The sequence below is a fragment of the Schistocerca gregaria genome, chromosome 2 (assembly GCF_023897955.1).
Source record: "Schistocerca gregaria isolate iqSchGreg1 chromosome 2, iqSchGreg1.2, whole genome shotgun sequence".
Lineage (NCBI taxonomy): Eukaryota > Metazoa > Arthropoda > Insecta > Orthoptera > Acrididae > Schistocerca > Schistocerca gregaria.
Genome location: NC_064921.1, coordinates 522532599 through 522546573, shown reverse-complemented (window position 1 = coordinate 522546573; position 13975 = coordinate 522532599). Strand labels below are relative to the sequence as shown.

Below are 13975 nucleotides of genomic sequence, written 5' to 3'. Positions count from 1 at the left end.
AAAAATACATGTCTAAAGCCAGCTGTAGGCATAAAACGTAGTCTGAAATTATCTGAATGCTTTCTCAGAAAATTATTTTAAATGATTACTTCAGGAGCCCACTCAAATTGTCAATGGTCGCGAGAACATACTCGACCTCTTGGCAACAACAATCCTGAGCAAATAGTGAGCATCATGACGGACACGGGAATTAGTGACCACAACGTTGTTGTAGCGACACTGGAATATCGTAATATCCAAACCCACCAACAATAAACGCAAAACAGAACTACTTAAAAAAGCAGATAAAAATTCGCTTCACCCCTTTCTAAAAGACAGTCTTCATTCCTGATTTGACTATGTTAGCGTAGACCAGATGTGGTTTGCATTCAAAGAAATAGTATTGATGGCAGTCGAGAGATATATACCAAATAAATTAATAGGAACTGGTACTGGTCCCGTAATACAAAACAGAATTTAAAAGAACGCAAAATTCTCAAGATTGGCGAAGTTTTACTCAACTCGAAATTTAGCGCTAACTACAATGCGAGTAGTTTTCACAACGAAACTCTGCCTCGAAATCTGGCAGAAAAACAGGAGTATTTTGGTCATATGCAGTGTGCGATTTGTGCGTTTACCAGTGTGGGGGGGGGGGGGGGGGAAATGTCTTAGAGGGTTAGTTTAATTACATATGTTACTAGCTTGGACCGTGGCGTTACCCATGGTTAAACAGTTACTTATAAATAGATGTTAGTGCCGAAACTCACTATTCACGCATATGCACTATCAGAAAAGCGAGCCCTTGTTATATCTTTAAAAGTACATTATAGGTAAAGCTTATTTACAAAATCATCTACATACAGATATACGACGGGAATTCAAAAAGTAAAGGCACATTTGTGAAAAGCTGTACTTATTCTGATGATAGAAAACTGAAACATGCGTTATTTTTCTACGTAACCTCCCTGGACTTCAATGCAGCTTTCCCGACGTCTTACGAGTTTCTTTTATTTCGTCAGAAAATACGTTTTTCGGTTGCATCTGTAACCAATTTTGCACCGCAGCAATGACGTCTTCATCACTTTCGAATATTCTTCCCTGTAGTGCTTCCGTTAAGGGTCCAAACATGGGAAAATCACTTGGATCCAGGTCTGTACTGTATGGTTGATGTTCCAGCACCTCGAATCTCAACTCCTTTATTGCGTCGGCTGTCCGTTTGGCAGAATGTGGGCGAGCGTTATCTTGCTGCAGGATGACACCTTTTCACAGTTTTCCACGACGTTTGGATCTGATTGCAGGTTTTAGTTTCGTACGCAACACATCACATCCATCATACAATACAGACCTGGCTCTAAAGCCTCGTTTACGCTGGGGCGACGTCTTGCAACATTGTGGCACGCTAAGGAAATGTGGTGTGCGTCGCCTTGTAGCATGCTACAACAGGCAACATCTTGCGTCGTATGTTGATTGCGGCAGGTTAATTTATACCAAAGCGACAGAATTTGTGCCACACGTGTGTCGGTCTTGCAGTATGAAGGATGATAAAGTACCGCAGCGGCGGCCTACTTGGTACTTGCACATGCAGCTAACAACGGAAATGAAAACCAAAGGAAAAGAAAACAATGGTGGAAGAGAAGAGTAGTTAAAGAAGGTCCACGAAATAGTGTCCTAGGAACTAGAAGCACACGATGGTGCGTTATTTAGTAATGTGTGCTCTGGTCCCAGGCGCGTTAGTCCGCGCCATACCGTTGCCAAAAGGTGGCCTAACGGTAAATGTTCGCACAGGTACCGGGCCGGTCACAACCCCATGTCAGGGCCCGGGGTGGAAATTTCAGCCCCCAGATCACCCAACTCTGCGGTACGACTGCTGCGGGATGACTGCCACACTACTTCCCTCGCAAGTAAACGGATGACGCACCTTAGACGAAAGCAACAATGACAACATGAGAATGATGCTTTAGTTCTAAATGTTTTGAAATACTTAACTACTACATAACACTTTTTCAAAATTAATAATAAAACATATTAATAGTATTAGTACTAAGACTATTAAAAACTTTCTGTGTTCGGCTCCACAAATTTAAATCATATGAGTTTTACTCCAGTGAGTGGGAATAATCATCCCAGGTTGGGATGCATAAACTGAAGCCAGTGGAGGGGATGGTCTGATGCAGAGGATCCCCGCCAACCCCCCCCCCCCCCCCCCCCCAGACGCAAGCTATACCTTCGCTGCAATATAATAACGGAGATGTCAATGTCACTGATGAAAGTGTCACGAAAGCACAGTTACTAAAGACGGTTTTCCGAAGCTACTTCACCAAAGATGACGAAGTAAATATTCCAGAATTCGAATCTATTATTCAATCTGTATATTGAGCAAGCAGTAAAGGAAACAAAAGAAAAATTTGGAGTAGGTATTAAAATTCATGGAGACGAACTAAAAACTTTGAGGTTCGCCGATGACATTGCAATTCTGTCAGAGACGGCAAAGGACTTGGAAGAGCAGTTGAATGGAATGGACAGTGTCTTGAAAGGAGGATATAAGATGAACATTAACAAAAGCAAAACGAGGATAATGGAATGTAGTCAAATTAAATCGGGTGATGCTGAGGGAATTAGATTATGAAATGAGACACTTAAAGTAGTAAAGGAGTTTTGCTATTTAGGAAGTAAAATAACTGATGATGGTCGAAGTAGAGAGGATATAAAATGTAGACTGGCAATGGCAAGGAAAGCGTTTCTGAAGAAGAGAAATTTGTTAACATCGAATATAGATTTATGTATCAGGAAGTCGTTTCTGAAAGTATTTGTTTGGAGTGTAGCCATGTATGGAAGTGAAACATGGACGATAACTAGTTTGGACAAGAAGAGAATAGAAGCTTTCGAAATGTGGTGCTACAGAAGAATACTGAAGATAAGGTGGATAGATCACGTAACTAATGAGGAGATATTGAATAGGATTGGGGAGAAGAGAAGTTTGTGGCACAACTTGACTAGAAGAAGGGATCGGTTGGTAGGACATGTTTTGAGGCATCAAGGGATCACAAATTTAGCATTGGAGGGCAGCGTGGAGGGTAAAAATCGTAGAGGGAGACCGAGAGATGAGTACACTAAGCAGATTCAGAAGGATGTAGGTTGCAGTAGGTACTGGGAGATGAAGCAGCTTGCACAGGATAGAGTAGCATGGAGAGCTGCATCAAACCAGTCTCAGGACTAAAGACAACAACAACAACAACAACTGCCAACACGAGTAACTTTCAAGTAGATACTGATGGAGCAGCAAAGCAAATCACTTATTAAAGGCAATGCATTCCGTCCAGGTTGTGTACTATTCAGAGCATGCTGGTACAATAACTCCATGCATGTCATATACAACAGGATCGAAAGATCCATACCGAAAACCGGAAAGTTGCACAAGTCGCACCAATACCAAAGGAAGGAAATAGGAGTAATCAGCTGAATTACAGATCCGTATAACAAACGTCGATTTGCGGTGCGATTTTGAAACGTGTAGTGTGTCAGAACATTATGAATTACCTCGAAGAAGTCAGCACAGACAGGTTCAGAAAATATCGTTCTTGTGAAACACAACTAGCTCTTTATTCTCAAGAAATAATGAATGCTATCGACAGGGCATATCAAATTGACTCAATATTTTTAGATTTCCAGAAGGCTTTTGATACCGTTCCTAACAAGTGACTTCTTATCAAAATGGATTCCTGATTTCCTGTCAGAAAAGTCACAGTTGGTAGTAACCGACGGGAAGTCATCGGGTGAAACACAAGTAATGTTTGGCGTTCCCAAAGAACTGTTATGGGCCCTCTGCTGTCCCTGACTTATAAACGATTTGGGAGGAAATACGAACTGCACACTTAAATCGCTTGCAAAGGATGCTGTCATTTACCGCCTTGTAAAGGCACGAGATGATCGAAATCAATTGCAAAATGGTTTAAACCAGATAACTGTATAGTGCGAAAGGTGGCAATAGACTCTAAATAATGAAAAGTGTTAAGCCATCCACGTGAGTACCATTCACGTGAATCCTAAAGAAATCTGCTACATTTCCGTTACACAATAAATCACAACAAATCTAAAGGCTGTAAATTCAACTAAAACGCTCAGGGATTACAGTTAGATTAACTTAAATTCGCGGGAGCTTCTTTCTATGTTCGATATTGTTAAACTTTTGGTGAGAAATGCACCCATTCCTCATGCTAGTCTGCTTCTTGTGCCCTCATTACTGCGTCCATTACGTATTATTTTGATTCCAAGGTAATAATTCCCTCACCTCGTCTACTATGATGTACCTGGATTAATCGTTAAAATACAATATTTGATAATTCTCAACACTGTCGCCTGTCATGTGTTTAATCAGTATTCTGTGCTCATTAGACTTTTCATTCCATTCAGGAAATCGTACAATTCTCACTCACAGTCACAGAAGACAGCGAAATCTTCTTCTTGTGACTTTTGAAGAGTGTAATTGCTGTTACCGGTTGATACTCCAGTACTCAATGTATCTTTCTCGTCTCTCATTCCTATTTCCTATCTGACTATTCTCCTGTAACTCTGCTTTCAAATTCTTCTCCTATTGCAGTGCTCAAGTACCGCTTATTTATTTATTAGATTTTCATGTCTTCTGTACTGACAAGGGAACCTCTACATCGCACCCCCCCTCAGATTTAGTTGTAAGTTGGCACAGTGGATAGGCCTTGAAAATCTGAACACAGATCAATCGAGAAAACAGGAAGAAGTTGTGTGGAACTATGAAAAACATAAGCAAAATATACAAACTGAGCAGTCCATGCGCAACATAAGCAACATCAAGCAGAGTGCGAGCTTAGGAGCGCCGTGGTCCCGTGGTTAGCGTGAGCAGCTGCGCAACGAAGTGTCCTTGGTTCAAGTCTTCCCTCGAGTGAAAAGTTTAATTTATTATTTTCAGACATTTATTATCTGTCCGTCCGTCCGTCCGATGCGAGATAATTGCGTCATAGTATGGGAACGGCAAGTGAAATACTTTGTGAAAAGATTCTATGATTTTGCGAAGCTGCACAGGTACACAGAGCAGTATTATTTACGCGATCGTGCGTCAATTATCAAAGTTCAGGCACTCACACATAATCAACTTCGCTCTCCAAAATCCCAGGACATGTTCAGATTTGCTTGGACATATGCAGGATTTGACGGTCTACACACGAAAAAATTTGAAAACGTTAAAAACATATGTTTTGACAGAGCACAGGGAAAACAATGCGACTGTGAAACTGTTACATTCATTTGTTGCAGTTTATGTGACAAACTCTTATGTTTTCATCACTTTTTTGGGAAATGATTATCGCATCCACAAGAAAACCTAAATCAGGCAAGGTAGAAGAATCTTTTTACCCATTCGCCAAGTGTACAAGTTAGGTGGGTCGACAACATATTCCTGTCATAGCAGATGCCGTCACCATTGTCGTATGAATATATCAGACGTGTTTTCCTGTGAAAGAATCGGTTGACCTATGACCTTGCTATCAAATGTTTTCGGTTCCCATTGGAGACGCACGTCCTTTCGTCTACTAATCGCACGGTATTGCGGTGAGGTCGCTAAAGAAAGACACTAAACTTAATACAGTGAACAGAGACGTCAATGAACGAACGGACAAATCAGAACATTGCGAAAATAAAGAAAGCAATCTATTCACTCGAGGGATGACTTGAACCAAGGACCTCCCATTTCGCAACTGCTCACGCTAACCACGGGACGACGGCGTTCCTGAGCTCATACACTCATTGATGTTGCATGTCTTGCCCAAGGACTACTCAGTTTGTATATTTTGCTTATTTTTTTCATAGTTCCACACAACTTCTTCCTGTGTTTTCGATTGATCAGTGTTCAGATTTTAAAGGCCTATCCACAGCGCCAGCTCATAACTAAATCTGAGGGGGGTGCGATGGGGAGGTTCCCGTGTGAGTTATCCATTCAGTCCTCTCATGGATTGAGAATGTATGTGATTTTATTTAATTGATTACAGAATCGAGTCAAAGTCACAAAGAACTTGGCAGTATGAGCCAACTTATCAGTATTACGTTGCACCCCCTCTGGCCTGAGTGCATGCACAGTTTCAGTTGAGAAGGGTGTCATAAGGCCGTCGTATTCTCTCTTGAGGCAAGCTGATCCACAAATGTTGCAATTAGTCGCCGATATCCTGAAGACTGGCACTGGGACGGAGTTGACGTCCTAGCTACTTCCACACCTGTTGCGCTGGGGATGGCTAAGTTATTCTTGCTAGCCATGGGAGTCCATTAGCCAACGGCCTTGCCGCAGTGGTAACACCGGTTCCCGTCAGATCACCGAAGTTAAGCGCTGTCGGGCTCGGCTCGCACTGGGATGGGCGACCATCCGGTCTGCCGAGCGCTGTTGGCAAGCGGGATACACTCAGCCCTTGTGAGGCAAACGGAGGAGCTACTTGATTGAAAAGCAGCGGCATCGGTCTCGGAAACTGACATACGGCCAGGAGAGCGGTGTGCTGACCACATGCCCCTCCGTATCCCCACCCAGTTACGCCTATGAGCTGAGGATGACACGGCGGCCGGTCAGTACCGTTGGGCCTTCATGGCCTGTTCGGGAGGAGTTTTTTGGGAGTACATTATCATGCCGGTAGTGTATAGAGACACGTGCCAAGGGTGGATAAGCATAGTTCTGTAGAAAAATGGCACCACAATACTGTCGCATGAGAGGTAACTCATGACGACGCAGAATGTTCGTGACGATCGGTTGAGCTGTCACGTGCCCCTCAGTCACTACCAGCCATGACGTGACGAGATACCCAATGGCTCCACACCATGACACCAGGAGTGAAAGTGGTGTGCTTCTCCAAAACGGTGGAAGAATGGGACCTCTTCTCAGGCCCTGGTATACTTGCCAGTGATGGTCAACTGGGGTAGCGGTGAATCACTGCTCATCGTTGAAGCCAATATGATGCCATTAATCAGCAGTATATGCTTCCTGCGCGACGCACCACTCCAAACGCAGCCGTTTGCTTTGTGGTGTTACCAGAAACCTACCCTTTGGGTGGTGGTTCCCTAGTCTGGCTGCTACTATTTTCCAACCACTGCTGCAGGATGACACATAGTGTTGCAGGGAGTCCACTACTTGCTATTGGAGGCAGTCGCAGATGTGAACTTGGTGCACAGTATGGTGATCCTCCCCTGACGTGTCAGACGTGGTGGGATGACGAGTATGCCACCCTCACTTTCTCATGCAGTCCAGCATTGGGCCACTGTTACATTCAAATGCCCCAAAAATCTAGCCTCTGCAAGGTTCGTGCGGCTGGCCAAGTTGAGACTGGCAATGAGGCAGGTTTCAAACTCCGTCAGCTGTTGATAAAGCAGGCTCACACGAATACGTGATATCTCTGTGTCCTTCACGGCGATCGTTCCATATCTGATGCTGTTCACGCCCGTTTGTATACTCTGCCAGGCGTGTAACAACACTAAACACGACTAACACTAATGCAATCTGGTTGCCGTTCTGCCTGTCACAGAAAATTGCAGTTTTTATTAGTTAAATACTTCCCTCAATGGTGTGTAGGCGTAGGAAGCTACATCGGAATTTGGCCGTATGTTGCAGGTGCTACATTTTTTGTCAGGCAGTGTATCTTTCAAAAGTGTATTCATGTTATAGCTCAAGAGTACAATAACGTTTCTGAGCGAGAAACTAGGGACTGTTAAAATGAAAATACTGGATAATCTAGAACTCCTTCCACATATTTATATATACAGACTGAAGCGATGAATGAAAATTTGTACTAAGGCTGGGATTCAATCTATGGTTTGCTGCTCACTAGGCAGATGCGCTAACCACTATGCCATCCTGGCACAGCTGTTTTGCACAACAGCACGGACTAACCTACAACGTCTCCCTTCTCAACACAAATTCCCATTCAAGCCTCAGCCCACTTGGCATTCCCCATCAACTCAAACAGCACTGCACAAGCTCTACAACTTTACTGGAACAGCACCTCAATATCGAACGAAAAGAGGGACCAGGCCTGAAATCCAGGCATAGGTGCTTCAGTCGAATGAAAGTATATGCTCCAGTCTCAAACATCTATAATGTATGTATGTAGACTGAAGCGACAAATGAAAATCTGTACCAAGGCTGGAATTCGAACGCACGTCTCCTGCTCACTAGGCTTGTACACTTGGCGAATGGGTAAAAAGATTCTTCTACCTTGCCCGATTCAGGTTTTCTTGTGGATGCGATAATCATTTCCCAAAAAAGTGATGAAAACATAAGAGTTTGTCACATAAACTGCAACAAATGAATGTAACAGTTTCACAGTCGCATTGTTTTCCCTGTGCTCTGTCAAAACATATGTTTTTAACGTTTTCAAATTTTTTCGTGTGTAGACCGTCAAATTCTGCATATGTCCAAGCAAATCTGAACGTGTCCTGGGATTTTGGAGAGCGAAGTTGATTATGTGTGAGTGCCTGAACTTTGATAATTGACGCACGATCGCGTAAATAATACTGCTCTGTGTACCTGTGCAGCTTCGCAAAATCATAGAATCTTTTCACAAAGTATTTCACTTGCCGTTCCCATACTATGACGCAATTATCTCGCATCGGACGGACGGACGGACAGATAATAAATGTCTGAAAATAATAAATTAAACTTTTCACTCGAGGGAAGACTTGAACCAAGGACACTTCGTTGCGCAGCTGCTCACGCTAACCACGGGACCACGGCGCTCCTGAGCTCGCACTCTGCTTGATGTTGCTTATGTTGCGCATGGACTGCTCAGTTTGTATATTTTGCTTATGTTTTTCATAGTTCCACACAACTTCTTCCTGTTTTCTCGATTGATCTGTGTTCAGATTTTCAAGGCCTATCCACTGTGCCAACTTACAACTAAATCTGAGGGGGGGTGCGATGTAGAGGTTCCCTTGTCAGTACAGAAGACATGAAAATCTAATAAATAAATAAGCGGTACTTGAGCACTGCAATAGGAGAAGAATTTGAAAGCAGAGTTACAGGAGAATAGTCAGATAGGAAATAGGAATGAGAGACGAGAAAGATACATTGAGTACTGGAGTATCAACCGGTAACAGCAATTACACTCTTCAAAAGTCACAAGAAGAAGATTTCGCTGTCTTCTGTGACTGTGAGTGAGAATTGTACGATTTCCTGAATGGAATGAAAAGTCTAATGAGCACAGAATACTGATTAAACACATGACAGGCGACAGTGTTGAGAATTATCAAATATTGTATTTTAACGATTAATCCAGGTACATCATAGTAGACGAGGTGAGGGAATTATTACCTTGGAATCAAAATAATACGTAATGGACGCAGCGATGAGGGCACAAGAAGCAGACTAGCATGAGGAATGGGTGCATTTCTCACCAAAAGTTTAACAATATCGAACATAGAAAGAAGCTCCCGCGAATTTAAGTTAATCTAACTGTAATCCCTGAGCGTTTTAGTTGAATTTACAGCCTTTAGATTTGTGTGATTTATTGTGTAACGGAAATGTAGCAGATTTCTTTAGGATTCACGTGAATGGTACTCACGTGGATGGCTTAACACTTTTCATTATTTAGAGTCTATTGCCACCTTTCGCACTATACAGTTATCTGGTTTAAATCATTTTGCAATTGATTTCGATCATCTCGTGCCTTTACAAGGCGGTAAATGACAGCATCCTTTGCAAGCGATCTAAGTGTGCAGTTCGTATTTCCTCCCAAATCGTTTATAAGTCAGGGACAGCAGAGGGCCCATAACAGTTCTTTGGGAACGCCAAACATTACTTGTGTTTCACCCGATGCACTAACTACTACGCCACTGGCGTGGTGATTGGTGCATCTGCCTAGTGAGCGGGAGAACTGGATTCGAATCCCGGCTTTGGTACAAATTTTCGTTCATCGCTAAGTCTGTATGCATACGTCATAGATATGTGAGACTTGAGATGGTCTCTGGAATCATATACTTTCATTTGATCCTGCTACATAGTTCGGTGCTTGCCGTACCCACTGGAGAGACAGCTTTTAAAATTCACTCATATGCCCATACAGGTTACATTTACAAGCTTCCATTACAGCAGAATCAAACTGCCTACGTAAGTCCAATACTTTTTTCTTTGGTATTGGTTCATTCCCTCGCCCATTAGCGATATATTGGTGCTCTTCAACCAAAAGCATTTAAAATGTAGGAGCATAGATTTTTACTTGAAAATATAGACTGTGTATATGTTTTTGTAATTGTTAAAAGATTTTAAATAAAAGGTTGTTGTCTTTTAAAATATAAAAAATTAATGGTAATCTCTACAAAATGAGAATAATTCACATCATTGCTCTAATCTGAACAGTAAATTAGAATGTTAGTAGTGACAGAATGTTTTGGAAAAAAAATTTGAGATGGAAAAGATGGAGAGGAGAACTGGAACCAAACTATTGGAAAGGCAGGGAGTGAAGTGAGGGAAAGAGGTGACCTGACTCGGAGACGAAAGGGAGTTGCCAGTTAAAGGTGGGAGGGTGGGTAGGTCTTTGACGGATTACATGCCCAGGTAGGAAAAGGTGAGCAAGGTTTCACTGGTAGGGTGAATTCATAAACACTGAAGTGATAAAAGTCAGGGGGAACCTCGTTACATCGTCTCCGACCTCCTTCCGCCCGGGACAGTGCAGCAACTCGATATCGCATGGAACATCCAACAAGTCGTTGGAAGCCCCCTGCAGAAATATTAAGTACTGCTACCTCTATAGCCGTCCGTAACTGCGAGAGTGTTGCTGATGCAGGATTTTGTGCACGAACTGACCTCTCAGTTACGTCCCATAAATGTTCGACGGGATTCATGTTGGGCGATCTGGGTGGCCAAATCAGTCACTCGAATTATCTATAATGTTTTAAAATGGCGAACTGTTATCCATAAGAATTCCATTGTTGTCTGGGAATATGAAGTCCATGAATGGCTGCAAGTGGTCTCCAAGTAGTCGAACGTAACCATTTCCAGACAGTGAGGGGTTCAGTTTGACCAAAGACCCAGTCCATTCCAATTAAACACAGCCCACACAATTATGGAGCCACCACCAACTTTCACACATCCTTGTGGTCTGTGCCACACTCGAATCATACCACCAGCTCTTACTAACTGAAATCTGAACTCATCTGGCCAGGCCACGGTTTTCCAGTCGTCTAAGGTCAAATCGTTTTGGTTACGAGCCCTGGAGAGGCGCTGCAGGCGATGTCGTGCTCTTAGCAAAGTCACGTGCTTCGGTCTTCTGTTGTCATAGCCCATTAGTGCCTCATCATCCGTATCTCGTGGTCTAGCGGCTAGCCTTGCTGCCTCTGGATCACGGGGTCCCGGGTTTTTATTCCCGGCCAGATTGGGAATTTTCTCTGCCCGGGAACTGGGTGTTCGTGTTTCCTCACCATTTCATCATCATTCGTGGAAGTGGCTATATTGGACTGTGTAAAGATTGGAACTTTGTACGGGCGCTGATGACCGCGTATCATCATCACCCATTAGCGCTTGGCCCACTGTCCTAACTGATACGATTTTCGTGCGTACCGCATTGATTTCTGCGATTGTGTCATGCAGTGTTGTCTGTTAGCAGGGACAACTCTACAGAAACTCTGCTCTCGGTCTTTAAGTGACGGCCGTCGGCCGCTGCGTTGTCCGTGGCTTGAAATGTGGCATTCTTGGCTCACTCTTGACACTTTAGATCTCGGAATATTGAATTCCCTAACGATTTCCGGAATGGAATATCCCATGCGTCTAGTTCCAACTATCATTCCGCGTTCAGAGTCAGTTAATTTCCGTCTTGCGGCCATAATCACGTCGCAAACCTTTTACCATGAATCACCTGAGTATAAATAGCTCCGCAAATGCTCTGCCCTTTTATATCTGTATACATGATACTACCGTCAATTGTAAATGTACATATCGCTATCCCATGACTTTTGTCCCCAGTGTAAGACCTCATCTTTGCTAAATGTTAGGGAGGGGTGGGAAGGGAGGGAGAAGTATTAGCTGGGACATTCCAGTCATCTCGTCTCCTATATTCCTACTCGATTTTATTGCGGTGAGGCATCTTGAAACATTTAATTTATTTAGAAAGATCCGCTGCATTAATATTAATATTTTTTCAAAACATGACCGGTTTCGGGATTTTAAAATCTCGTCTTCAGGTGTATGAAATTATTGTATTGGTGTTCCTACCTTGTGGCTGCCCGGTGACGGAAAGTTTCCGCCAACATGCAGTGACTGGAGCTCTTGCACTGACTAGCCCGACAGCATTTTATGTGTTAATAAATACAGTAATTTTGTAAACCCGAAGATGGGATTTTAAAATGGAGACCGATAGTGGTTTGAATAAATATTAGTAGAACTGAAGGGGCTCTCTCTGAATTAATTGTCATGCCTCTCAGTTGCGGATGTCCTACGTACCAAGTCTTGAATCTAATTCACTAACCCCCACCCGAATCAGAATGCCGAGCTTACCAGCTGTGTGCAAACTAAACAGAAGAAGAAAATTTAAATATTCGATCTGATTTTGTTTTATTTGCAAATATAGAAACAGTGGTTCTCCAGTATGTATTTCGAATCACTCTGTGTTTACCTTTTCACTCTACACAAGATGAACATCAATAAAAACGACTGATTGCAGGGACGGATTCCTGAAGAGAAATAGAGGGAAACAGGTCCTATGAAACGAATGAAAGTATCTCTGACCATATCCTGTGGTGTTCCTTGTGTTTTGTAGGCTATGTGATTGTCGCAGCATATTATAAACAGCAGAATGGTCCGGTATTCATGTCGAGACCAGGCCGAGATTGTGTTTGTGTACGGCCAAGCTGGTGATAACGGTTGAGAGGTAGCAAGGCTATAGCAAAACAAATATCCTCACAGACACCAACCACATGACACAATATTTGAAGCCCTTTCTGGGCATTTCTGCGAGCATGGGACCCTTTCGCACAGACGAACGTGCACGCAGACGGCGGACTGTGCGTAAACCAGATTTGGAGGAGTAGGCTCTACAAGATATTGAGACGAATCCCAGTAAAAGCTTCGGGCTAGTGGCCCACCAACATTGTGTAAGCCCAAGTGCTCTTATGTGTATCCTGCATGACAACCGCCAACTTTCATTCCTCAGCGTCAGCTACTGTGGCATTATCGCACATACGTTAATAGGACCTTTTTCTCCATTTCCAGCCAGGAATCCGTCCCTGCAGTTTGTCTTTTTTATTACTATTCACCCTGTATAAAATATAAATATCGTGCAGTACTGTTAACTGAAATAAATCATAGTCATTCTTTTTGTAGGATAATTTCAAGAAGAAAAAAGTCAAGAATATTCGTTAGCCACTGATCACTCTGCAATGAAATAGTCTTCTTCATTGGCATACAAAAATTCAGTACATATTAAGGACAGTACACAGTGATACTGCGGTTACAATAATTTCGTTCAACAAGCGATCAGAGTTAAAGTTCTTATACATTGTAAGCCGTATGGGACTTAGTGCATAAAAATTTTATTTGTTCATAAATTATTCAAATGTTGATCAAATCAGACAATAATTGGTATTCATAATTGTCATGTTATAATAGAGGATATGTGATAGTCATTATTTGAAAAATAGTATTTTCATTTTTTGGTCCTTAGAGCGTACGCGGTGTAAAGACGCACTAGTAATTGATTGTCTTATGTTCAGTTGTACAACTTCGCTAGTTCCCAAGTCGACATCCGTGCACATCGCCGAGATAAGTGGATACATGGCTCCAGTCAGCAGCCCCCAAAGACTGCATCAACACCGTCTACATTAAACACCATGAAGAGCTAAGCTGGACATTCTATAAACGATATTAGTTCGCATTCACTAGATTCAGGACTAGATGAGTTGAAACGTCCCCTTTGAACAATTATACATGACTGTGCTTAAACTGACACACAATATTTTTAGCGCAACGCAATCTGACTTTCAAAAATCCCTACAAAAGAATGGC

The 13975-nt window shown here is 42.7% G+C and overlaps 1 pseudogene; it reads left to right on the top strand.

The window, feature by feature from the left end:
- Positions 1-6270: 6270 nt before the first annotated feature.
- On the top strand, positions 6271-6388 carry LOC126337096 (5S ribosomal RNA; annotated as a pseudogene).
- Positions 6389-13975: the final 7587 nt, after the last annotated feature.